This window comes from Ranitomeya variabilis, chromosome 6 (assembly GCF_051348905.1).
Source record: "Ranitomeya variabilis isolate aRanVar5 chromosome 6, aRanVar5.hap1, whole genome shotgun sequence".
In the NCBI taxonomy this organism is placed as follows: Eukaryota; Metazoa; Chordata; class Amphibia; order Anura; family Dendrobatidae; genus Ranitomeya; species Ranitomeya variabilis.
In genome coordinates, this window is record NC_135237.1 from 514,008,501 (window position 1) to 514,032,934 (window position 24,434).

General features: G+C 47.0%; 1 long non-coding RNA gene across 1 annotated transcript; it reads left to right on the forward strand.

The window, feature by feature from the left end:
* On the forward strand, nucleotides 1-24,331 carry LOC143782938 (uncharacterized). Its single transcript, XR_013217069.1, has 3 exons — nucleotides 1-165; nucleotides 21,960-22,083; nucleotides 24,101-24,331. It is a non-coding gene; the product is annotated as an uncharacterized LOC143782938 (long non-coding RNA).
* Nucleotides 24,332-24,434: the final 103 nt, after the last annotated feature.

The following is a 24,434-nucleotide window of genomic DNA, read 5'->3' on the forward strand; positions in this document are numbered from 1 at the left end:
ATTTACGAAACTGAGAATACATAAAGCCTTTGTGTGAATACGCCCCTCCTTTTTTCATTTGCAGTTTTTCTTTGCAGTGTCCTTTGAGCCCTGAAGCAGCTGTGATGTAGGATTCTTCCCAAGGAGACCAGCACAAGAAGACATGCTGCACAAGAAGACAAACCGGTATGAATGCAAACTTTATTTCCTAGTAATGTGCATAGATTTGGTGGAATACATTACAGACATACTGTGTCTGAAGCAAAACAAGAAGCACTTGCTACTAGAGATTGGTGAACCTGAACAGTAAAATTCCGTGTCCGTACTGAACATCAACTGTTCAGGCATGGACACCGAACACAGACTTCACCAGGAAATCCGTGTTACTGTTCAGGTTTGTCCCACCAAACACCAGGTGTGCAAGACAGCGCAGCAAACACTGATGCTGATCGGCAGGAACATCATCACTGATAGACAACCGCGGTTCCCATACTGTCAAATGAGTGGGGTTGATGTCACCTTTGTATTGTCCGGTGACATCAAGCCCACGGATTACTAATGGAGAGGCGTCTATAAGACACCTATCCATTACTAATCCTATAGTTATATGGTAAATAATGAGAGCCAGAATAAAGTCACAGTTTTCCATTTTTATTTAAAAACAACACACACAGTTATACTCATCAAATGCCTAATTCCACTGAAGCCCTCGTCTCCTGTAATAAAATAAAAAACAACAATATCCCTCACCTGTCTGATGTTTTGTCCCACGCCATAATCCATATCTGGGAGATAAATAGTTTTCAACTTGGATAGTGCCAAGATGTGACCGTTCCAGGCTGAGAACCACTGAGGAATGAGCTGTTGCGAGTGCAGCATCAGTGACTAGTGGTGACATCGAGATTAATGCTGGTCACTGAGAATGCGTTCCCAGCCGGCAAATGAACTGCAGTGACCTTGATGAGATCCCCGCTAGCACTGCGAGAAAAAGTCTCACGGTGCAGAGGCAAGTTCACCGCAGTTCAAATTCACTGCAGTGAAATTCTCCCAGTGAACTGCTGTGAACTCGCCTCTGCACCGTGAGACCAGCGCTGCCCCCAATTGATGTCAATGTTATCTGCACACTGGGTATTCTGACAACATGCTCTGGTGCCGTCTCGTTACTTCTGCTCTGAGTCGGCAACAGAGCGCACAGTCATTGTGCACACCGCAGAGGACACATCGTGTAGGGACTAGCCCACCTCCTGAAACGAGTATCACCAATGACACTTCTTATCAGGGAAGGGGCAAGAACTGCGGCAGTGACCGCAGTTGTTTTCTCAAACGAAGTGCCATTAAAAAGGAAATAGTGGAAAAAATAGAAAAGCAGTTAGTGTACTGTAGTTAGGGAACGACAGGGAATTTTTAATGCAAATACAGTTAGGTCCATATATATTTGGACAGAGACAACATTTTTCTAGTTTTGGTTATAGACAATACCACAATGAATTTTAAACAAAACAATTCAGATGCAGTTGAAGTTCAGACTTTCAGCTTTCATTTGAGGGTATCCACATTAAAATCGGATGAAGGGTTTAAGAGTTTCAGCTCCTTAACATGTGCCACCCTGTTTTTAAAAGGACCAAAAGTAATTGGACAGATTCAATAATTTTAAATAAAATGTTCATTTTTAGTACTTGGTTGAAAACCCTTGGCTGGCAATGACTGCCTGAAGTCTTGAACTCATGGACATCACCAGACGCTGTGTTTCCTCCTTTTTGATGCTCTATCAGGCCTTCACTGCGGTGGTTTTCAGTTGCTGTTTGTTTGTGGGCCTTTCTGTCTGAAGTTTAGTCTTTAACAAGTGAAATGCATGCTCAATTGGGTTGAGATCAGGTGACTGACTTGGCCATTCAAGAATATTCCACATCTTTGATTTAATTAACTCCTGGGTTGCTTTGGCTTCATGTTTTGGGTCATTGTCTATCTGTAGGATGAAACAACGACCAATCAGTTTGGCTGCATTTGGCTGGATCTGAGCACACAGTATGGCTCTGAATACCTCAGAATTCATTCGGCTGCTTCTGTCCTGTGTGACATCATCAATAAACACTAGTGACCCAGTGCCACTGGCAGCCATGCATGCCCAAGCCATCACACTGCCTCCGCCGTGTTTTACAGATGATGTGGTATGCTTTGGATCATGAGCTGTACCACGCCTTCACCATACTTTTCTCTTTCCATCATTCTGGTAGAGGTTGATCTTGGTTTCATCTGTCCAAAGAATGTTCTTCCAGAACTGTGCTGGCTTTTTTAGATGTTTTATAGCAAAGTCCAGTCTAGCCTTTTTATTCTTGATTCTTATGAGTGGCTTGCACCGTGCAGTGAACCCTCTGTATTTACTTTCATGCAGTCTTCTCTTTATGGTAGATTTGGATATTGATACGCCGACCTCCTGGAGAATGTTGTTCACTTGGTTGGCTGTTGTGAAGGGGTTTCTCTTCACCATGGAGATTATTCTTCTATCCTCCACCACTGTTGTCTTCCGTGGGTGCCCCGGTCTTTTTGCATTGATGAGTTCACCAGTGCTTTCTTTCTTTCTCAGGATGTACCAAACTGTAGATTTTGCCACTCCTAATATTGTAGCAATTTCTCGGCTTGTTTTTTTCTGTTTTCGCAGCTTAAGGATGGCTTGTTTCACTTGCATGGAGAGCTCCTTTGACCGCATGTTTACTTCACAGCAAAACCTTCCAAATGCAAGCACCACATCTCAAATCAACTCCAGGCCTTTTATCTGCTTAATTGAGAATGACATAACGAAGGGATTGCCCACACCTGTTCATGAAATAGCCTTGGAGTCAATTGTCCAATTACTTTTGGTCCCTTTAAAAACAGGGTCGCACATGTTAAGGAGCTGAAACTCCTAAACCCTTCATCCAATTTTATTGTGGATACCATCAAATGAAAGCTGAAAGTCTGAACTTCAACTGCATCTGAATTGTTTTGTTTAAAATTCATTGTGGTAATGTCTATAACCAAAATTAGAAAAATGTTGTCTCTGTCCAAATATACACTCACTGGCCACTTTATTAGGTACACCTGTCCAACTTCTTGTTAACACTTAATTTCTAATCAGCCAATCACATGGCGCAACTCAGTGCATTTAGGCATGTAGACATGGTCAAGACAATCTCCTGCAGTTCAAACCGAGCATCAGTATGGGGAAGAAAGGTGATTTGAGTGCCTTTGAACGTGGCATGGTTGTTGGTGCCAGAAGGGCTGGTCTGAGTATTTCAGAAACTGCTGATCTACTGGGATTTTCACGCACAACCATCTCTAGGGTTTACAGAGAATGGTCCGAAAAAGAAAAAAAATCCAGTGAGCGGCAGTTCTGTGGGCGGAAATGCCTTGTTGATGCCAGAGGTCAGAGGAGAATGGGCAGACTGGTTCGAGCTGATAGAAAGGCAACAGTGACTCAAATCGCCACCCGTTACAACCAAGGTAGGCCTAAGAGCATCTCTGAACGCACAGTGCGTCGAACTTTAAGGCAGATGGGCTACAGCAGCAGAAGACCACACCGGGTACCACTCCTTTCAGCTAAGAACAGGAAACTGAGGCTACAATTTGTACAAGCTCATCGAAATTGGACAGTAGAAGATTGGAAAAACGTTGCTTGGTCTGATGAGTCTCGATTTCTGCTGCGACATTCGGATGGTAGGGTCAGAATTTGGCGTAAACAACAGGAAAGCATGGATCCATCCTGCCTTGTATGGAGCATCTTTGGGATGTGCAGCCGACAAATCTGCGGCAACTGTGTGATGCCATCATGTCAATATGGACCAAAATCTCTGAGGAATGCTTCCAGCACCTTGTTGAATCTATGCCACGAAGAATTGAGGCAGTTCTGAAGGCAAAAGGGGTCCAACCCGTTACTAGCATGGTGTACCTAATAAAGTGGCCGGTGAGTGTATATGAACCTAACTGTATATTAGAAAATAGTTTAGATTATAACACTAAATTGTTAGGGATTTAGAATCCAAACTACTTTGGCCTTCAGACAACCGCTTTGAGCTTGCGTAAATAATAATCGTTCTCGGCAGCACATAATCCGGTGTAAAAAGTGATGTCCTGCTGAGAACAATGACATCATATGTGAGCTGAATGACCTATTAATGATCGCTCTGTGTTCATCGGATTGGCCTGTCTAATCAGGCTGTTAAATGAGCGCTATTGCCTTCTATGTAGCCTTTTATGGCCACGGTTCGGCTTGTGTAAATGAGCCTTTATTATTGACCTTCAGAATCGTGGCCATAGAGTTCATCCAAAGACATCTTCATGGAGTTTGTGTGTTCTTCTCGGTTATGTGGCTTTTCTCCGGCTTCTCATTTATTTCCTTTTGCATAATGATGGGTTATTTCCTAGAAAACTGGCCCTGTCCGAGGTAAATGGAGACATGGTCTGATGTAGGTGAAGGCCGTCAAGAGCTCAAGTACGAGCCACGTGACTACACTTGCACGTGACGTTGCATTCTGTGGTGTGATATACAAATGACAAAAGACTGACTGGTATTCCAAGCTAATGTGAGCAGGTACATACTAGGAGCAGCTACCGCCATATACAATGAACAAAAAAAGTTGCACTCTGTAGTGCTAAAGCATGTCAATATGAAATATATGAAATATGAATTACTGCTTCTGGATACTAAGAACAAAATGGGACGCTTAGCACATAATTTGGCCAGTTCATGCATGACCAGCAACCAACGAAGTATCCAGAAGCAGTATTGCTGTTCATATTTCATATATTTCATATTGACATACTTTAGCACTACTGAGTGCAACTTTTTTCTCTATCGCCTCATTGGGGGACACAGGAACCATGGGGTGTATGCTGCTGCCACTAGGAGGCTGACACTATGCACAAAAAAAGTTAGCTCCTCCTCTGCAGTGTACACCCCACCGACTGGCATTCTGAAACTCAGTTTTAGCTTAGTGTCAGTAGGAGGTGGACACGGGTCTTTCATTAGACCCATATCTACCTCAATGTGCGTCGTTTTTCTTCCAGGTTTTCCGGAGGGATACAGTGTGAACAGTTACAATTGTAATCCCACAATATGGACTATGAGTACGGCGTGTACTGCCACCCCGTATCCTCATAGATTCGACAGCAGGGCCAAGACCCCTAGCACACAAACGTGCTTAGAAGACCGGCTCTAGCTCCGTCCCCCACCCACTTGCCCACCAGAGCCTGTCGGTTGCGGAGACGAGGACGTCCATCACCAGCTCCCTGGACGTCTGATACCTTCCCCGGATTGAGGTTAGTAATGGATGGCGTGGGATGTTTGAGGTGAGTATTTCATTTACCCTCACCTGTCCCAGATTAGGAAAGTATTGAGAATTGGACAAGTCCCTCTACTTTGACTTCAATAAGGGGTCCCTCTGGAGTTCTATTTTACAAGGGGGCGCAGTGTTTTTCCAGGCTACCTTGGCCTGGTCGTCGCTTCCCCTCCTCGTTGCCCATCGGCAGTTCGCACGGGGCGGGGGTCTTTGCTGCGGCGGCTTTAACAGGTAGCCGCGCTACTTCTTTTCCCGGCGGCTGGCGGCCGCACTGTCTTCTGGTTCTTGCGCGGCGGCCTTTGCAGGTAGCCGCGCTGCTTCTTTTCCCAGCGGCCACACTGTCCGCTGGTTCTGGTTCCGCGCCTCTCTCCGGCAGTCCCCGGCCTCTAATTTAGGCACCAGCTTCTGCCCGGACCTACTTCCGGCTCCGCGACTCCGCCCAATTCCTTTTCCCTCGGGCGGGCTTTTCTCCCGCCCGATTATCATCTCGGCGACCTCCGCCCACCGGCGCCATCTCTGTGCTCCTGACCAGGTGGTTAGCTCCACCCACCCTCTCTGTGCCGCTGCAGGAATTTATTTTGGCGTCACGAACGCCTTTCTCCTCCCACTCCAAGCACGTGAATCCTGGCGTCCTCGTCTCCCTTGTGGTCGCCATCTTCTCGCTGTTCTGTGAGGCCTGCAGCAAGTTCCGGACAACGAGGGTGTCCCAGAAGTCTTCCCTGACTGCCTGTTTCCTGCCTGAAGGGCTATCGTTCCTGAGGAGCATCTTCCTAGCCGTGCACTTCCATCTGGAAACTGCTCCGTCTGCCGTGAGTAGCTCTGCAATGCAAACTGACACTCTCCTCTGCCCTCCTGTCCCCTAACCTTCTGGCATTCCACTCAGGGGCCTGTTCATCATGTCTAATTTTAAGGGAGGTCGCTCTCGTCCTCCTACTTCTTCCTCTACTTCCTCTGCCTTAGTCAAACACTTTGTGTGTTCGTCTTGTAACTGCAAGCTTCCCTCAGGTCAGTCCTCTCCCCTCTGTCAGGCCTGCAGCAACCCCATTATGCCCACCGCCCAGGATCCCCCTGCTGCTCCGCTTGTGAGTAAAGCCTCCACCCCAGGTTGGGCTTCCTCTCTGTCACAATCGGTAGCGGATATATCACGGTTGTCCCAGACCCTTGTGTCCGTGCTCAATCGGTTGCCCCTGCAGACTTCCGCAGTAGCCAGCGGGTCGCAGGAAGCTCCGTCTGAAACTTCCACTATAGGCCGCAAAAGATCCAGACAGGAACGCCTTTCTGAGTCCTCTTCCCGTTCCATCTCGCCCCAGGGCCCTTCTCTGAGATCGGCTTCCCCTTGGTCCTCCTCCCCTGAGTCAGGCGAGGCGTTCTCTGATGCACCTTTGGAGGTTAATTTGGAGCTGGACTCTAACCAAATCGCTTGTAGGATAGCTGCGGAGACACCATCACGTGTTTCTCGACGCAAGCAGTGAATAGCCAGACCTTTCCCCGGGAAGAAACAACCACGGGAAGGGCAGCATCCAATAAAGGAAAACATCCAATACAGGAAAACCACCTATGCCAAGCATGGTATCCATCCACAGACAGCTGTTTCGGGGTGTTTGCCCCTCATCAGTGTGGAGTAGGAATCTGGCTATTAGGAGCAGTGCCTAGTAAAAGGCTGTGAAGGAACAGATGATTGGCCTCGGGGAGACCAAAACATCCAACACCACGGAGACACCATCACGTGTTTCTCAACGCAGTGATCCAGAACACTGCCCCCATCCCTTATGGGAAATATGCAAATGCATGTAGGATAGCTGCGGAGACACCATCACGTGTTTCTCGACGCAAGCAGTGAATAGCCAGACCTTTCCCCGGGAAGGAACAACCACGGGAAGGGCAGCATCCAATAAAGGAAAACATCCAATACAGGAAAACCACCTATGCCAAGCATGGTATCCATCCACAGACAGCTGTTTCGGGGTGTTTGCCCCTCATCAGTGTGGAGTAGGAATCTGGCTATTAGGAGCAGTGCCTAGTAAAAGGCTGTGAAGGAACAGATGATTGGCCTCGGGGAGACCAAAACATCCAACACCACGGAGACACCATCACGTGTTTCTCAACGCAGTGATCCAGAACACTGCCCCCATCCCTTATGGGAAATATGCAAATGCATGTAGGACAGCTGCGGAGACACCATCACGTGTTTCTCGACGCAAGCAGTGAATAGCCAGACCTTTCCCCGGGAAGGAACAACCACGGGAAGGGCAGCATCCAATAAAGGAAAACATCCAATACAGGAAAACCACCTATGCCAAGCATGGTATCCATCCACAGACAGCTGTTTCGGGGTGTTTGCCCCTCATCAGTGTGGAGTAGGAATCTGGCTATTAGGAGCAGTGCCTAGTAAAAGGCTGTGAAGGAACAGATGATTGGCCTCGGGGAGACCAAAACATCCAACACCGCAGAGACACCATCACGTGTTTCTCAACGCAGTGTGTTGTGATTTTGCTTTTTGCTCCCTCTAGTGGTCATTAGTTATTTGACTCTGGAGCGTCTGTCTTTTTCTATATCCTCACCTGGGCCGTTAGTTCAGGGGCATTGCTATATTAGCTCCCTGGACCTTCAGTTCAATGCCTGGCATCGTTGAAATCAGAGCTAATCTGTTGTGCTCTTGTCCTCTGATCCTGGTTCCTGTTTTTCAAGCTAAGTCTGCTTCTTTGCTTTTTGCTTTTGTTTTGTTTGGTATTTTTGTCCAGCTTGTTCCTATCTGTATCCTGACCTTTGCTGGAAGCTCTAGGGGGCTGGTGTTCTCCCCCCGGACCGTTAGACGGTTCGGGGGTTCTTGAATCTCCAGCGTGGATTTTTATAGGGTTTTTGTTGACCAGATAAGTTATCTTGCTATATTCTGCTATTAGTAAGCTGGCCTCTCTTTGCTGAACCTGGTTCATTTCTGTGTTTGTCATTTCCTCTTACCTCACCGTTATTATTTGTGGGGGGCTTGTATCTTGCTTTGGGGTCCCTTTCTCTGGAGGCAAGAGAGGTCTTTGTTTTCTTCTCCTAGGGGTAGTTAGATTCTCCGGCTGGCGCGAGTCATCTAGCGATCACCGTAGGCATGATCCCCGGCTACTTCTAGTGTTGGCGTTAGGAGTAGCTATTTGGTCAACCCAGTTACCACAGCCCTATGAGCTGGATTTTTGTATCTTGCAGACTTACACGTTCCTCTGAGACCCTGTCCACTGGGGTCATAACAGTATGCCAGGCCAGTATTAAATGTTTAATGCATTGCAGAAGTGGGATTATAAGAAAAAAAATTTTGAGTTTTTTTTTTCCTCTCTCATTTTTTTTTTTTTTTTCCTTTTCCCCTTTACCTCAGAGTGGCTTAAGCTTGCTGCAGACATGAATGTCCAGACCTTGATTACAAGTGTGGACCAGCTTGCCGCTCGTGTGCAGGGTATACAAGATTATGTTACCAGAAATCCTAGGTCTGAACCCAAGATTCCGATTCCTGAACTGTTTTCAGGAGACCGATTTAAGTTTAGGAATTTCAGGAATAATTGTAAATTATTTTTGTCCCTGAAACCTTGTTCGTCTGGAGACTCTGCTCAACAAGTAAAAATTGTTATTTCATTCTTACGGGGTGACCCTCAGGATTGGGCTTTTTCGTTGGCGCCAGGAGATCCAGCATTGGCTGATATTGATGCGTTTTTTCTGGCGCTCGGTTTACTTTATGAGGAACCCAATCTTGAGATTCAGGCAGAGAAAGCCTTGCTGGCTATGTCTCAGGGCCAGGACGAGGCTGAGGTGTATTGCCAAAAATTTCGGAAATGGTCCGTGCTGACACATTGGAACGAGTGTGCACTGGCCGCTAATTTTAGAAATGGCCTTTCTGAGGCCATTAAGAATGTTATGGTGGGTTTTCCCATTCCCACAGGTCTGAATGATACCATGTCCCTGGCTATTCAAATTGACCGGCGGTTGCGGGAGCGCAAAACCGCAAATTCCCTCATGTTGTTGTCTGAACAGACACCTGATGTGATGCAATGTGATAGAAAAACCGCAAATTCCCTCATGGTGTTGTCTGAACGGACACCTGATTTGATGCAATGTGATAGAATCCTGACTAGAAATGAGAGGAAAATTCATAGACGCCGGAATGGCTTGTGCTACTACTGTGGTGATTCTACACATGTTATCTCAGCATGCTCTAAACGTATATCTAAGGTTGTTAGTCCTGTCACCGTTGGTAATTTGCATCCTAAGTTTATTCTAAGTCATATTAGGACTGCCCCATTATGAGATTGCCGTGAAGTGGCGGGGTGGCTCAAAGAATTGATCAATTATTTGCTAAATATCTCATATTTGAAATACAGTCAGAATTTATTATGTGCATATGCACTTTGGAAATTGCGTTTTGACCTTCAGCAGTGCTGGCTTCTTTTCTTTTTGCTTCTGTATTGGTATGTGGCTGACCACCACTGTTGCCGCGCACGCTAGGTCATATGCGCCATTCTGTCTGGGTTCACTATGATTGATAGGCTGCTGTGCACATACACACACAGCAGCCCTGCCCTGCCTCAGGCTCTAGTTAATTAGGCAGCTGTGCCTCAGCCAGTTTCATCCTTTAACTTTGGTGTTGGGTTGGCAGTGTGGGGGCCAGATCTGATATGTCAGCACAGGACCTGATCGGCCTCTATCCGCGCTCGCCTTCCTGGCACTAAGGGAGTGATTCTGTCAATGCTCCAGGTACAGTTTGTCATGTAATGTTATATAATGTGGTTTGTCCCTTTTTTTTTTTCTCACTCTCAATACATTTAGGAGGCCGTAATGGCACAATGTAATAAAAAATGTAGAGTTAGGACTGCCCCATTATGAGATTGCCGTGAAGTGGCGGGGTGGCTCAAAGAATTGATCAATTATTTGCTAAATATCTCATATTTGAAATACAGTCAGAATTTATTATGTGCATATGCACTTTGGAAATTGCGTTTTGACCTTCAGCAGTGCTGGCTTCTTTTCTTTTTGCTTCTGTATTGGTATGTGGCTGACCACCACTGTTGCCGCGCACGCTAGGTCATATGCGCCATTCTGTCTGGGTTCACTATGATTGATAGGCTGCTGTGCACATACACACACAGCAGCCCTGCCCTGCCTCAGGCTCTAGTTAATTAGGCAGCTGTGCCTCAGCCAGTTTCATCCTTTAACTTTGGTGTTGGGTTGGCAGTGTGGGGGCCAGATCTGATATGTCAGCACAGGACCTGATCGGCCTCTATCCGCGCTCGCCTTCCTGGCACTAAGGGAGTGATTCTGTCAATGCTCCAGGTACAGTTTGTCATGTAATGTTATATAATGTGGTTTGTCCTTTTTTTTTTTCTCACTCTCAATACATTTAGGAGGCCGTAATGGCACAATGTAATAAAAAACGTAGAGTTAGGACTGCCCCATTATGAGATTGCCGTGAAGTGGCGGGGTGGCTCAAAGAATTGATCAATTATTTGCTAAATATCTCATATTTGAAATACAGTCAGAATTTATTATGTGCATATGCACTTTGGAAATTGCGTTTTGACCTTCAGCAGTGCTGGCTTCTTTTCTTTTTGCTTCTGTATTGGTATGTGGCTGACCACCACTGTTGCCGCGCACGCTAGGTCATATGCGCCATTCTGTCTGGGTTCACTATGATTGATAGGCTGCTGTGCACATACACACACAGCAGCCCTGCCCTGCCTCAGGCTCTAGTTAATTAGGCAGCTGTGCCTCAGCCAGTTTCATCCTTTAACTTTGGTGTTGGGTTGGCAGTGTGGGGGCCAGATCTGATATGTCAGCACAGGACCTGATCGGCCTCTATCCGCGCTCGCCTTCCTGGCACTAAGGGAGTGATTCTGTCAATGCTCCAGGTACAGTTTGTCATGTAATGTTATATAATGTGGTTTGTCCTTTTTTTTTTTCTCACTCTCAATACATTTAGGAGGCCGTAATGGCACAATGTAATAAAAAACGTAGAGTTAGGACTGCCCCATTATGAGATTGCCGTGAAGTGGCGGGGTGGCTCAAAGAATTGATCAATTATTTGCTAAATATCTCATATTTGAAATACAGTCAGAATTTATTATGTGCATATGCACTTTGGAAATTGCGTTTTGACCTTCAGCAGTGCTGGCTTCTTTTCTTTTTGCTTCTGTATTGGTATGTGGCTGACCACCACTGTTGCCGCGCACGCTAGGTCATATGCGCCATTCTGTCTGGGTTCACTATGATTGATAGGCTGCTGTGCACATACACACACAGCAGCCCTGCCCTGCCTCAGGCTCTAGTTAATTAGGCAGCTGTGCCTCAGCCAGTTTCATCCTTTAACTTTGGTGTTGGGTTGGCAGTGTGGGGGCCAGATCTGATATGTCAGCACAGGACCTGATCGGCCTCTATCCGCGCTCGCCTTCCTGGCACTAAGGGAGTGATTCTGTCAATGCTCCAGGTACAGTTTGTCATGTAATGTTATATAATGTGGTTTGTCCTTTTTTTTTTTCTCACTCTCAATACATTTAGGAGGCCGTAATGGCACAATGTAATAAAAAACGTAGAGTTAGGACTGCCCCATTATGAGATTGCCGTGAAGTGGCGGGGTGGCTCAAAGAATTGATCAATTATTTGCTAAATATCTCATATTTGAAATACAGTCAGAATTTATTATGTGCATATGCACTTTGGAAATTGCGTTTTGACCTTCAGCAGTGCTGGCTTCTTTTCTTTTTGCTTCTGTATTGGTATGTGGCTGACCACCACTGTTGCCGCGCACGCTAGGTCATATGCGCCATTCTGTCTGGGTTCACTATGATTGATAGGCTGCTGTGCACATACACACACAGCAGCCCTGCCCTGCCTCAGGCTCTAGTTAATTAGGCAGCTGTGCCTCAGCCAGTTTCATCCTTTAACTTTGGTGTTGGGTTGGCAGTGTGGGGGCCAGATCTGATATGTCAGCACAGGACCTGATCGGCCTCTATCCGCGCTCGCCTTCCTGGCACTAAGGGAGTGATTCTGTCAATGCTCCAGGTACAGTTTGTCATGTAATGTTATATAATGTGGTTTGTCCTTTTTTTTTTTCTCACTCTCAATACATTTAGGAGGCCGTAATGGCACAATGTAATAAAAAACGTAGAGTTAGGACTGCCCCATTATGAGATTGCCGTGAAGTGGCGGGGTGGCTCAAAGAATTGATCAATTATTTGCTAAATATCTCATATTTGAAATACAGTCAGAATTTATTATGTGCATATGCACTTTGGAAATTGCGTTTTGACCTTCAGCAGTGCTGGCTTCTTTTCTTTTTGCTAAGTTTATTCTGTCTGTAACTTTGATTTGCTCACTGTCATCTTATCCTGTCATGGCGTTTGTAGATTCAGGTGCTGCCCTGAGTCTTATGGATCTCTCATTTGCTAAGCGCTGTGGTTTTATTCTTGAACCATTAGAAAATCCTATCCCTCTTAGGGGTATTGATGCTACGCCATTGGCAGAAAATAAGCCGCAGTATTGGACACAGGTTACCATGTGCATGACTCCTGAACACCGCGAGGTGATACGTTTTCTCGTTCTACATAAAATGCATGATTTGGTTGTTTTGGGGCTGCCATGGTTACAGACCCATAATCCAGTCCTTGACTGGAAGGCTATGTCAGTGTCTAGTTGGGGCTGTCGTGGTATTCATGAGGATTCCCTGCCTGTGTCTATTGCTTCTTCTACGCCTTCGGAAGTTCCGGAGTACTTGTCTGATTATCAGGATGTCTTTAGCGAGTCCAGGTCCAGTGCATTGCCTCCTCATAGGGAATGTGACTGTGCAATAGATTTGATTCCAGGCAGTAAATTTCCTAAGGGAAGACTGTTTAATCTGTCGATACCTGAACATACCGCTATGCGTTCATATATCAAGGAGTCTCTGGAGAAAGGACACATCCGTCCGTCTTCTTCCCCTCTTGGTGCGGGATTCTTTTTTGTGGCTAAAAAGGACGGATCTTTGAGGCCTTGTATTGACTATCGGCTTTTAAATAAGATCACTGTCAAATTTCAGTATCCTTTGCCGCTGTTGTCTGACTTGTTTGCCCGGATTAAAGGTGCCAAGTGGTTTACCAAGATAGACCTTCGTGGTGCGTACAACCTTGTGCGCATTAAGCAAGGGGATGAATGGAAAACCGCATTCAATACGCCCGAAGGTCATTTTGAGTACTTGGTGATGCCTTTTGGGCTCTCTAATGCCCCTTCAGTTTTTCAGTCCTTTATGCATGACATTTTCCGGAACTATCTGGATAAATTTCTGATCGTTTATCTGGATGATATTCTGTTTTTTTCTGATAATTGGGACTCGCATGTGGAGCAGGTCAGGATGGTCTTTAAAATTTTGCGTGAAAATTCTTTGTTTGTCAAGGGCTCAAAGTGTCTTTTTGGTGTACAGAAGGTTCCCTTTTTGGGGTTCATTTTTTCCCCTTCTGCTGTGGAGATGGACCCAGTCAAGGTCCGAGCTATTCTTGATTGGACTCAGCCCTCGTCAGTTAAGAGTCTTCAGAAGTTCTTGGGTTTCGCTAACTTCTACCGTCGTTTTATCGCTAACTTTTCTAGCATTGTGAAACCTTTGACGGATATGACCAAGAAGGGCTCCGATGTGGTTAATTGGGCTCCTGCTGCCGTGGAGGCTTTCCAGGAGTTGAAACGTCGGTTTACTTCGGCGCCTGTTTTGTGCCAGCCTGATGTCTCGCTTCCCTTTCAAGTTGAGGTGGATGCTTCAGAGATTGGAGCAGGGGCCGTTTTGTCGCAGAGAGGCCCTGGTTGCTCTGTTATGAGACCTTGCGCCTTTTTCTCTAGGAAGTTTTCGCCTGCGGAGCGAAATTATGATGTGGGCAATCGGGAGTTGTTGGCCATGAAATGGGCATTTGAGGAGTGGCGTCATTGGCTCGAGGGTGCTAAGCATCGTGTGGTGGTCTTGACTGATCACAAAAATCTGATGTATCTCGAGTCTGCTAAACGCCTGAATCCTAGACAGGCCCGCTGGTCATTGTTTTTCTCCCGTTTTGACTTTGTTGTCTCGTATTTACCAGGTTCAAAGAATGTGAAGGCCGATGCTCTTTCCAGGAGCTTTGTGCCTGATGCTCCTGGAGTCGCTGAACCTGTTGGTATTCTTAAGGATGGTATTATCTTGTCAGCTATTTCTCCAGATCTGCGACGTGTGTTGCAGAGATTTCAGGCTGATAGGCCTGATTCTTGTCCACCTGACAGACTGTTTGTGCCTGATAAGTGGACCAGCAGAGTCATTTCCGAGGTTCATTCCTCGGTGTTGGCAGGTCACCCAGGAATTTTTGGCACCAGAGATCTGGTGGCCAGATCCTTTTGGTGGCCTTCCTTGTCTAGGGATGTGCGGTCATTTGTACAGTCCTGTGGGACTTGTGCTCGAGCTAAGCCTTGCTGTTCTCGTGCCAGCGGGTTGCTCTTGCCCTTGCCTGTCCCTAAGAGACCTTGGACACATATCTCCATGGATTTCATTTCTGATCTTCCGGTGTCTCAGGGCATGTCTGTTATCTGGGTGATATGTGATCGCTTCTCCAAGATGGTCCATTTGGTTCCTTTGCCTAAGCTGCCTTCCTCTTCCGATCTGGTTCCTGTGTTTTTCCAGAACGTGGTTCGTTTGCACGGCATCCCTGAGAATATTGTGTCAGACAGAGGATCCCAGTTCGTTTCCAGATTCTGGCGATCCTTTTGTAGTAGGATGGGCATTGACTTGTCGTTTTCGTCTGCTTTCCATCCTCAGACTAATGGACAGACGGAGCGAACTAATCAGACTTTGGAGGCTTATTTGAGGTGTTTTGTCTCTGCTGATCAGGACGATTGGGTGACCTTCTTGCCGTTAGCTGAGTTTGCCCTTAATAATCGGGCTAGTTCCGCCACCTTGGTTTCGCCGTTTTTCTGCAACTCTGGTTTCCACCCTCGTTTTTCTTCGGGTCATGTGGAACCTTCTGACTGCCCTGGGGTGGATTCTGTGGTGGATAGGTTGCAGCGGATCTGGAATCTTGTGGTGGACAACTTGAAGTTGTCACAGGAGAGGGCTCAGCGCTTTGCCAACCGCCGCCGCGGTGTGCGTCCCCGACTACGTATTGGGGATTTGGTGTGGCTTTCTTCCCGCTTTGTTCCTATGAAGGTTTCCTCTCCCAAATTTAAACCTCGTTTTATTGGTCCTTACAAGATATTGGAAATTCTTAATCCTGTATCCTTTCGCCTGGATCTTCCTGTGTCGTTTGCTATCCACAACGTGTTTCATAGGTCCTTGTTGCGGCGGTACGTTGTGCCTGTGGTTCCTTCTGCTGAGCCTCCTGCTCCGGTGTTGGTTGAGGGCGAGTTGGAGTACGTGGTGGAGAAGATCTTGGATTCTCGTCTCTCCAGGCGGAGGCTTCAGTACCTGGTCAAGTGGAAGGGCTATGGTCAGGAAGATAATTCCTGGGTGGTCGCCTCTGATGTTCATGCGGCCGATTTAGTTCGTGCCTTTCACGCCGCTCATCCTGATCGCCCTGGTGGTCGTGGTGAGGGTTCGGTGACCCCTCACTAAGGGGGGGGTACTGTTGTGATTTTGCTTTTTGCTCCCTCTAGTGGTCATTAGTTATTTGACTCTGGAGCGTCTGTCTTTTTCTATATCCTCACCTGGGCCGTTAGTTCAGGGGCGTTGCTATATTAGCTCCCTGGACCTTCAGTTCAATGCCTGGCATCGTTGAAATCAGAGCTAATCTGTTGTGCTCTTGTCCTCTGATCCTGGTTCCTGTTTTTCAAGCTAAGTCTGCTTCTTTGCTTTTTGCTTTTGTTTTGTTTGGTATTTTTGTCCAGCTTGTTCCTATCTGTATCCTGACCTTTGCTGGAAGCTCTAGGGGGCTGGTGTTCTCCCCCCGGACCGTTAGACGGTTCGGGGGTTCTTGAATCTCCAGCGTGGATTTTTATAGGGTTTTTGTTGACCAGATAAGTTATCTTGCTATATTCTGCTATTAGTAAGCTGGCCTCTCTTTGCTGAACCTGGTTCATTTCTGTGTTTGTCATTTCCTCTTACCTCACCGTTATTATTTGTGGGGGGCTTGTATCTTGCTTTGGGGTCCCTTTCTCTGGAGGCAAGAGAGGTCTTTGTTTTCTTCTCCTAGGGGTAGTTAGATTCTCCGGCTGGCGCGAGTCATCTAGCGATCACCGTAGGCATGATCCCCGGCTACTTCTAGTGTTGGCGTTAGGAGTAGCTATTTGGTCAACCCAGTTACCACAGCCCTATGAGCTGGATTTTTGTATCTTGCAGACTTACACGTTCCTCTGAGACCCTGTCCACTGGGGTCATAACAGCAGTGATCCAGAACACTGCCCCCATCCCTTATGGGAAATATGCAAATGCATGTAGGATAGCTGCGGAGACACCATCACGTGTTTCTCGACGCAAGCAGTGAATAGCCAGACCTTTCCCCGGGAAGGAACAACCACGGGAAGGGCAGCATCCAATAAAGGAAAACATCCAATACAGGAAAACCACCTATGCCAAGCATGGTATCCATCCACAGACAGCTGTTTCGGGGTGTTTGCCCCTCATCAGTGTGGAGTAGGAATCTGGCTATTAGGAGCAGTGCCTAGTAAAAGGCTGTGAAGGAACAGATGATTGGCCTCGGGGAGACCAAAACATCCAACACCGCGGAGACACCATCACGTGTTTCTCAACGCAGTGATCCAGAACACTGCCCCCATCCCTTATGGGAAATATGCAAATGCATGTAGGATAGCTGCGGAGACACCATCACGTGTTTCTCGACGCAAGCAGTGAATAGCCAGACCTTTCCCATAAGGGATGGGGGCAGTGTTCTGGATCACTGCGTTGAGAAACACGTGATGGTGTCTCCGCGGTGTTGGATGTTTTGGTCTCCCCGAGGCCAATCATCTGTTCCTTCTAACCAAATCGCTAGCATGAGGGATACGGTTCAGAGTCTCATTGGAGCGATCAATCAGACCTGTGGCATCAAAGATTCCTCTACGGAACCCGCAGGTCAGGCTGTTTCGTTTAGACGGTCTAAACCATCTCCTAAGGTTTTCGCTCCTCATCCTGAATTTGATGAGCTTCTGGCCAGAGAAAGAGAGAATCCGACCAGACGCTTTCAAAGAGGAAATGTCTTGGCATCTTATATCCCTTTTCTCCGGATCTCATCGCCAACTGGACTTCTTCTCCCTCTGTGAATCCACCAGTTTCTAGACTATCCACCAACACAGTCCTCCCGCTGTCTGATGGAGCGTCTCTGAAAGAGTCCAACGATAGAATCATAGAATCTTTTGCAAAGTCGGCCTTCGAAGCGGCCGCGTCTACATTATGGCCGACCTTTGCTTCCACCTGGGTTGCAAAGTCTATTTCGAATGGGCCAATCAACTCCGTCGGGGCATCCTGTCCGGAGCTCCACCAGAACAGCTGGCGGATCTTGCTACACAGATTTCCCATGCTGGGGAATATTTGGTTTCCGCTTCCCTGGACGCCATGTCTTGTGCTGCTCAGGCGTCCAGTAATGTTGTTGCCATCCGTCACACCGTTTGGCTCAAGGCCTGGCAGGCGGATTTGTCATCTAAAAAGTCCCTTACCAGTCTGCCTTTTCAGGGATCACGTCTTCTCGGTTCCAAGCTGGACCAAATTATGAAGGACGCCACCAGGGGCACAAGTTCCCTTCTTCCCCAGTCCAAACCTTGCCGGCCTCATCCTAGGCGGCAATTTAGTTCCTTTCGGCCCTTTTGTCGTTTTGCGACTTCAGACTCCTTTTCCCAGCAGCAGAGGTCACAGGCACGTCAAGTGAAGAAGAAGGTGTCCTTTAGACCCACTCCTTCCTGGCGTTCCCGCTACTCCCAAGGTAGATCCTCCAGGTCTAGGACTGGAAGATCCACCTCGGCATGACTCGTGACAAGACCCCAGCGTATCTCCCAAGCTGGGCGGCCGTCTCCTCTTCTTCAGGGACGTCTGGATCACCTCAGTGGAGGACGCATGGGTCAGGGAAGTTGTATCCTCAGGATACAAAATAGAGTTAATTTCACGGCCCCGGGATCGTTTCTTCGAATCCCGCCCTCCAAGAGACCCCGCTCTAGTTCTGGGTTTCTTTGCAGCCATTGCTTCCCTCCTCAAATCCGGGGTAATCTTTCCCGTTCCAGAAAAAGAATGTTTCACAGGTTTCTATTCGAACCTGTTTGTGGTACCGAAAAAAGGTGGCAAGGTTCGTCCCATTCTGGATTTCAAGTTGCTGAACAAGAGGGTTCGTCTGAGACACTTCAGGATGGAATCCCTTCTTTCAGTAATCGCTTCTATGGAGGCTCAGGAATTTCTGTGCTCCATAGACATTCCGGACCCCTACCTCCATGTCACTATATTACTGGGACATCACAGATTGCTGCGTTTTGCAGTACATCAGGAGCATTTCCAGTTTGTCACCCTGCCGTTCGGTTTCGCAACCGCTCCCAGGGTTATCACGATATCACGAAGATCATGGCAGCACTGATAGCCATCTTGAGGATCAGAGGCCTGGTACTCTTTCCGTACCTCGACGACATTCTCATCAAGGCTCCGTCCTTTTATCAGGCTCACAAAACTCTGTCCATCGTCCTCGACACCTATCCCGTTTCAGGTGGCTTGTCAACCAGAAGAAGTCCTGCCTTGTTCCTTCTCAGCGCCTCGTATTTCTGGTCATGCTCTTCGACACCCGTGAGACCAGAGTTTTCCTTCCCGAAGAGAAGAGAACCCTTCTTCGTCGGGAAGTTCACTTGCTCCAAGGTCCTCGGCTTCCCTCCTTCCGATCAGCCATGAAGGTTCTGGGGAGGATGGTTGCAACATTGGAAGCCATTCCTTTCGCCCAATTTCACTCACGACCTCTTCAGTAGGCTATTCTCTCACTGTGGGACAGGTCTGTACTTTCCCTGGATCTCCCGATTCGGCTTTCTCCCCGGGTCAAGCGGTCCCTCAACTGGTGGCTGACGTCACTTCTCATCTCCCAGGGCAGGTCATTCCTTCCAGTTCACTGGCAGGTGGTGGTGATGACGGATGCCAGTCTTCTCGGCTGAGGTGTGGTGTTTCGTCACCTGACTGTTCAGGGTCGTTGGTCGGCGCAGGAGTCATCTCTGCCGATCAATGTCCTTGAGATTCGGGCCATCTTTGTGTCCCTTCACTGGGAAAGGATTCTCAGGGGTCTGCCAATTCGAATCCAGACGGACAATGCCACAGCAGTGGCATATGTCAACCACCAGGGGGGACTTGGAGTTCTCAGGCCTTAGCCGAGGTATTCAACATCCTCCTTTGGGCAGAGGCAACGGTTGCGGTGATATCCGCAGTGCATATTCCCGGTGTGGACAATTGGGCTCCGATTTCCTCAGCCGCGAGGAGGTCTTCCGTCAGATTTGTCTTCGATGGGGGACTCCGGGTGTGGACTTCACGGCGTCCCGAAAGAACATGAAGGTCCCTCGGTTCGTCTCCAGGTCCCGCGACCCTCTCGCAGTGGGCATCAATACTTTGGCCATTCCTTGGTCGCAGTTCATGCTCTCCTATCTGTTTCCACCCCTTCCCTTGCTTTTTGCGGTTGAAAAAGATCAAGGCGGAAGGGGTGTCGGTCATTCTGATCGCCCTGGATTGGCCCAGGAGATCTTGGTTCACGGACATCGTCAACCTTCTCGCGGATGCCCCCTGGAGGCTTCCAGACAGACCCGATCTGCTGTCTCAGGGTCCGATCTGCCACCCGAATTCTCGGTCACTCAGTTTGACGGTGTGGCTGTTGAGCCCGCAGTTCTAAAAGCGTCCGGGCTTTCAGATCAGGTCATTCACACTCTGATCCAGGCTAGGATCTACTATCGAACCTGGAAGGCTTATTTTCGTTAGTGTGAGTCCAACCATGTTCCTCCTATGACCTTTACTCTTTCCTCTATTTTGGCCTTCCTTCAGGCAGGACTGGATGTGGGTCTGGCCCTAAGTTCCCTAAAGGGCCAGGTTTCAGCGCTTTCCATCCTCTTCCAGAAGACGTTATCTTCTTGGCCACAGGTCAAGACTTTCCTTCAGGGAGTAGCACATACTGCTCCTCCGTACAGGGCTCCTGTGGATTCATGGGATCTCAATCTTGTTCTGGAGGTCCTGAGGGGTTCCCCCTTTGAGCCTCTCAGGGAGGTTTCCCTGTCATTTCTTTCTTGGAAGGTGGCCTTTCTTGTGGCCATCACCTCTATTCGGCGTGTTTCAGAGTTGGCAGCCCTGTCTTGTCGACCTCCTTTCTTGGTTATCCACCAGGACAAGGTGGTCCTGAGGCCTCCGCCTTCCTTCCTTCCAAAGGTGGTTTCCAAGTTCCACCTCAACGAGGACATCGTCCTACCTTCCTTTTGTCCAGCTCCGACTCATCCTCTGGAGCGTTCTTTGAACAAGCTAGACCTCGTCAGGGCGGTGAGGGTCTACCTGGCTACAATGGCCTCTTTTCGGAAGACAGATTCGCTTTTCGTCATTCCTGATGGCACGCGTAGAGGCCTGCCGGCTTCCAAGGCGACAATTGCTCGCTGCATCAGAACGGCAATTTTGGAGGCTTACTGGTCAAGAACAGAGTGCCCCCTCCTGGGGTTAAGGCTCACACTACCTGGGCAGTTGGCGCCTCCTGGGCGGTGCACCACAGGGCTTCCGCCCTACAGCTTTGCAAAGCAGCAACCTGGTCTTCCATCTACACGTTCACCAAATTTTACAAGGTCCATACCTACGCTTCGGGGGACGCCAGCCTAGGCAGAAGGATCTTGCAGGCAGCAGTGGTGAGTCCTCTGACCTGATGGAAGTCTCTTTTTCCCTCCCCAGGGACTGCTTTGGGACGTCCCATGGTTCCTGTGTCCCCCAATGAGGCGATAGAGAAAACAGAATTTTTGGTTGCTTACCCTAAAATCTGTTTCTCAGAGCCTTCATTGGGGGACACAGCACCCTCCCATATTTTTCAGTTTCTCGTTGTTTTGTGTTCTATGATTGTTTTCATGCTTACAGTTCTATATCTGTGGTTATGTTCTTTCAACTTTATCGTTGTTCTCCTACTGCTTTCTCACTAACTGAGTTTCAGAATGCCAGTCGGTGGGGTGTACACTGCAAAGAAGGAGCTAACCTTTTTGGTCCATAGTGTCAGCCTCCTAGTGGCAGCAGCATACACCCCATGGTTCCCGTGTCCCCCAATGAAGGCTCCGAGAAACAGATTTTACAGTAAGCAACCAAGAATCCTGTTTTTGTTTATTGTATATGGAGGTAGCTGCTCCTAGTATGCACCTGTTCACATTAGCTTGCAAGTGACAGTCATTTTTTGGTATTGTATATTAGCTCTCTGACCATTCAGACTGTTGTGGATTTTTAATTGCAACAGGGTCCTACCTACCCAGGCTTTGAAGAGAGTTATTCACATCTACCCAGGAATTCAGACTTCAGTCTTAGGGAAGTATTCACACTAGACACGTAGGACCCAGCAGGTTTGCGACCACCTTGTCATTGGTTGCTGGGCATGCATGAATTGGCCAAATTATGTGCTAAGCGTCTCATTTTTTCTTAGTATCCAGAAGCAGTATTGCTATTCATATTTCATGTATTTCATATTGACATGCTTTAGCACTACTGAGTGCAACTTTTTTTTGTGTATTGTGTGGTGTGAACATGTGACATACACAATATTACAGTGTGAGAAAATATAAAGGGAAAAACAACAACAAAGAGGCAGAAGCCCCTGAACAGTCACAGTGCAGAAAGCCGGAAGACGGTGACGCTGAGGGGTCCGGAGGATAGCAGCGGCCGCGAGGAGAGGTATTTAATTTTTTTATATTTGGAGCAATATATGGGGCCCATTATATGTAGCCAATCATACACTGCAGCATCATATATGGGCCCCTTTATATATGGAGAATTATATGTGGCCCATCATACACTGGAGCATCATATATGGGGCCCATCATATACTGCATGGAGCATTATATGGGGCCTACACTGTATGGACCTCCATATGGGGTCCATTATATATGGAGCATTATATGGGGCCCATCATATACTGGAGCATTTCATGGGGCCCATGATGTACTGGGCATTACAAGGGGCCTATTCTGTATGGAGCATTATATGGGGCTCATTCTACTGTATGGGGCAATATGTGGGACTAATTATTCTGTATGGAGCATTATATGGGCCCCAATTTTACTGTATGGAGCAATATATGGGGCTCATTATACTGTTTGGAACATTATACATGGCTCATTATACTGGATGAAGCAATATATTTGGCTCATTCTTTATGGAGCAATATATGGGGCCTATTATATTGTATGGGGCATATGATATACTGTATGGAGCAATATATGGGGCTCATTATTCCATATGGAGCAATATATGCGGCTCATTGTTGTGTATGGAGCGCTATGTGGGGCCCATTATACTCTATGGAGCAATATATGCGGCACATTGTGTATGGAGCGCTATGTGGGGCCCATTATACTGTATGGAGCAATATATGCGGCTCATTGTTGTGTATGGAGCGCTATGTGGGGCCCATTATACTGTATGGAGCAATATATGCTGCTCATTGTTGTGTATGGAGCGCTATGTGGGGTCCATTATACTGTTTGGAGCGTTTTATGGGGTCCATTATTCTGTATATAGCATTATATGGGGCCCATAATACTGTATGGAGCAATATATGCAGCTCATTGTTGTGTATGGAGCGCCATGTGGGGCCCATTATACTGTATGGAGCGTTATATGGGGTCTATTATTCTGTATAGAGCAATATATGGGGCCCATAATACTGTATGGAGCAATATATGCTGCTCATTGTTGTGTATGGAGCGCTATGTGGGGCCCATTATACTGTATGGAGCAATATATGCTGCTCATTGTTGTGTATGGAGCGCTATGTGGGGCCCATTATACTGTATGGAGCAATATATGCTGCTCATTGTTGTGTATGGAGCGCTATGTGGGGTCCATTATACTGTTTGGAGCGTTATATGGGGTCCATTATTCTGTATATAGCATTATATGGGGCCCATAATACTGTATGGAGCAATATATGCAGCTCATTGTTGTGTATGGAGCGCCATGTGGGGCCCATTATACTGTATGGAGCGTTATATGGGGTCTATTATTCTGTATAGAGCAATATATGGGGCCCATAATACTATATGGAGCAATATATGCGGCTCATTATATTGTATGGAGCGTTATATGGGGTCCATTATTCTGTATAGAGCAATATATGGTGCCCATAATACTGTATGGAGGACTATACTGTCCACTTTATGACCTATTGTAGAGTTTACAATAGATATCACTCATGTAACGTAAGAAGTGAAATCTGGCATTGTACTGTACCTATATTTCTCTGCATTATCTGTGCATCATGAATCGTGATATGTGTTAAAGACTCTTTCACCCAGGGCCCATGAAAACCTGGAGCCGGCACTGGATACAGAGCTTGACAGTTCCATGTCAGAGTAAAGATACAGAGCTTGGCAGTCACACAGAGTGAATATATAGTTTTTGGCAAGTTACATGGCAGAATAGATAAAGAGATTAACAGTAATGGCACATTTATTTTTCTCTAAATTTCATTATAATATTGTTATTCACATTTTTGTAATTTGACACATGCTAAGGTTTTCTTACTAAGAGGTTAGGACCATCCCGAATAGGGTCACCTTGACGCGGTGGGATGGCTTTTACATTTTTTTTAATCAAAATTATGTTAACTAAGTACCCTATGTTATTTTCATGCACTATTGCTATTTATTTACTGCAGGCAGGCTACTTGCTCTCTTTGTTTTCATCTTAGGTTTTAATGTTAGATTCTAAGTTTAATTCGAAGGACTTATTGAATGTCTTTTCTACCTTCAACCTTAAAAACCGAATGTCTTTGGCATGCTTGAAAAATATGTTCGAGTCCATGCGTCTACTCAACAGTCGCAACACATGCGGGGATTGCCGAATAAACAGACGAGTACCCCTATATCTGCAGGTAAATAAAGTTTTTTGGACATGACAGGTTCCTTTAAAGTAAAACTGTTATCACAACCCTCATATATTGTCGTCATAATATAGCAATGATTGAACGTGTTTTTTTATTTTTGTTAATTATAAGTAAAATAAAGGGGTGACAAGCAAAAATA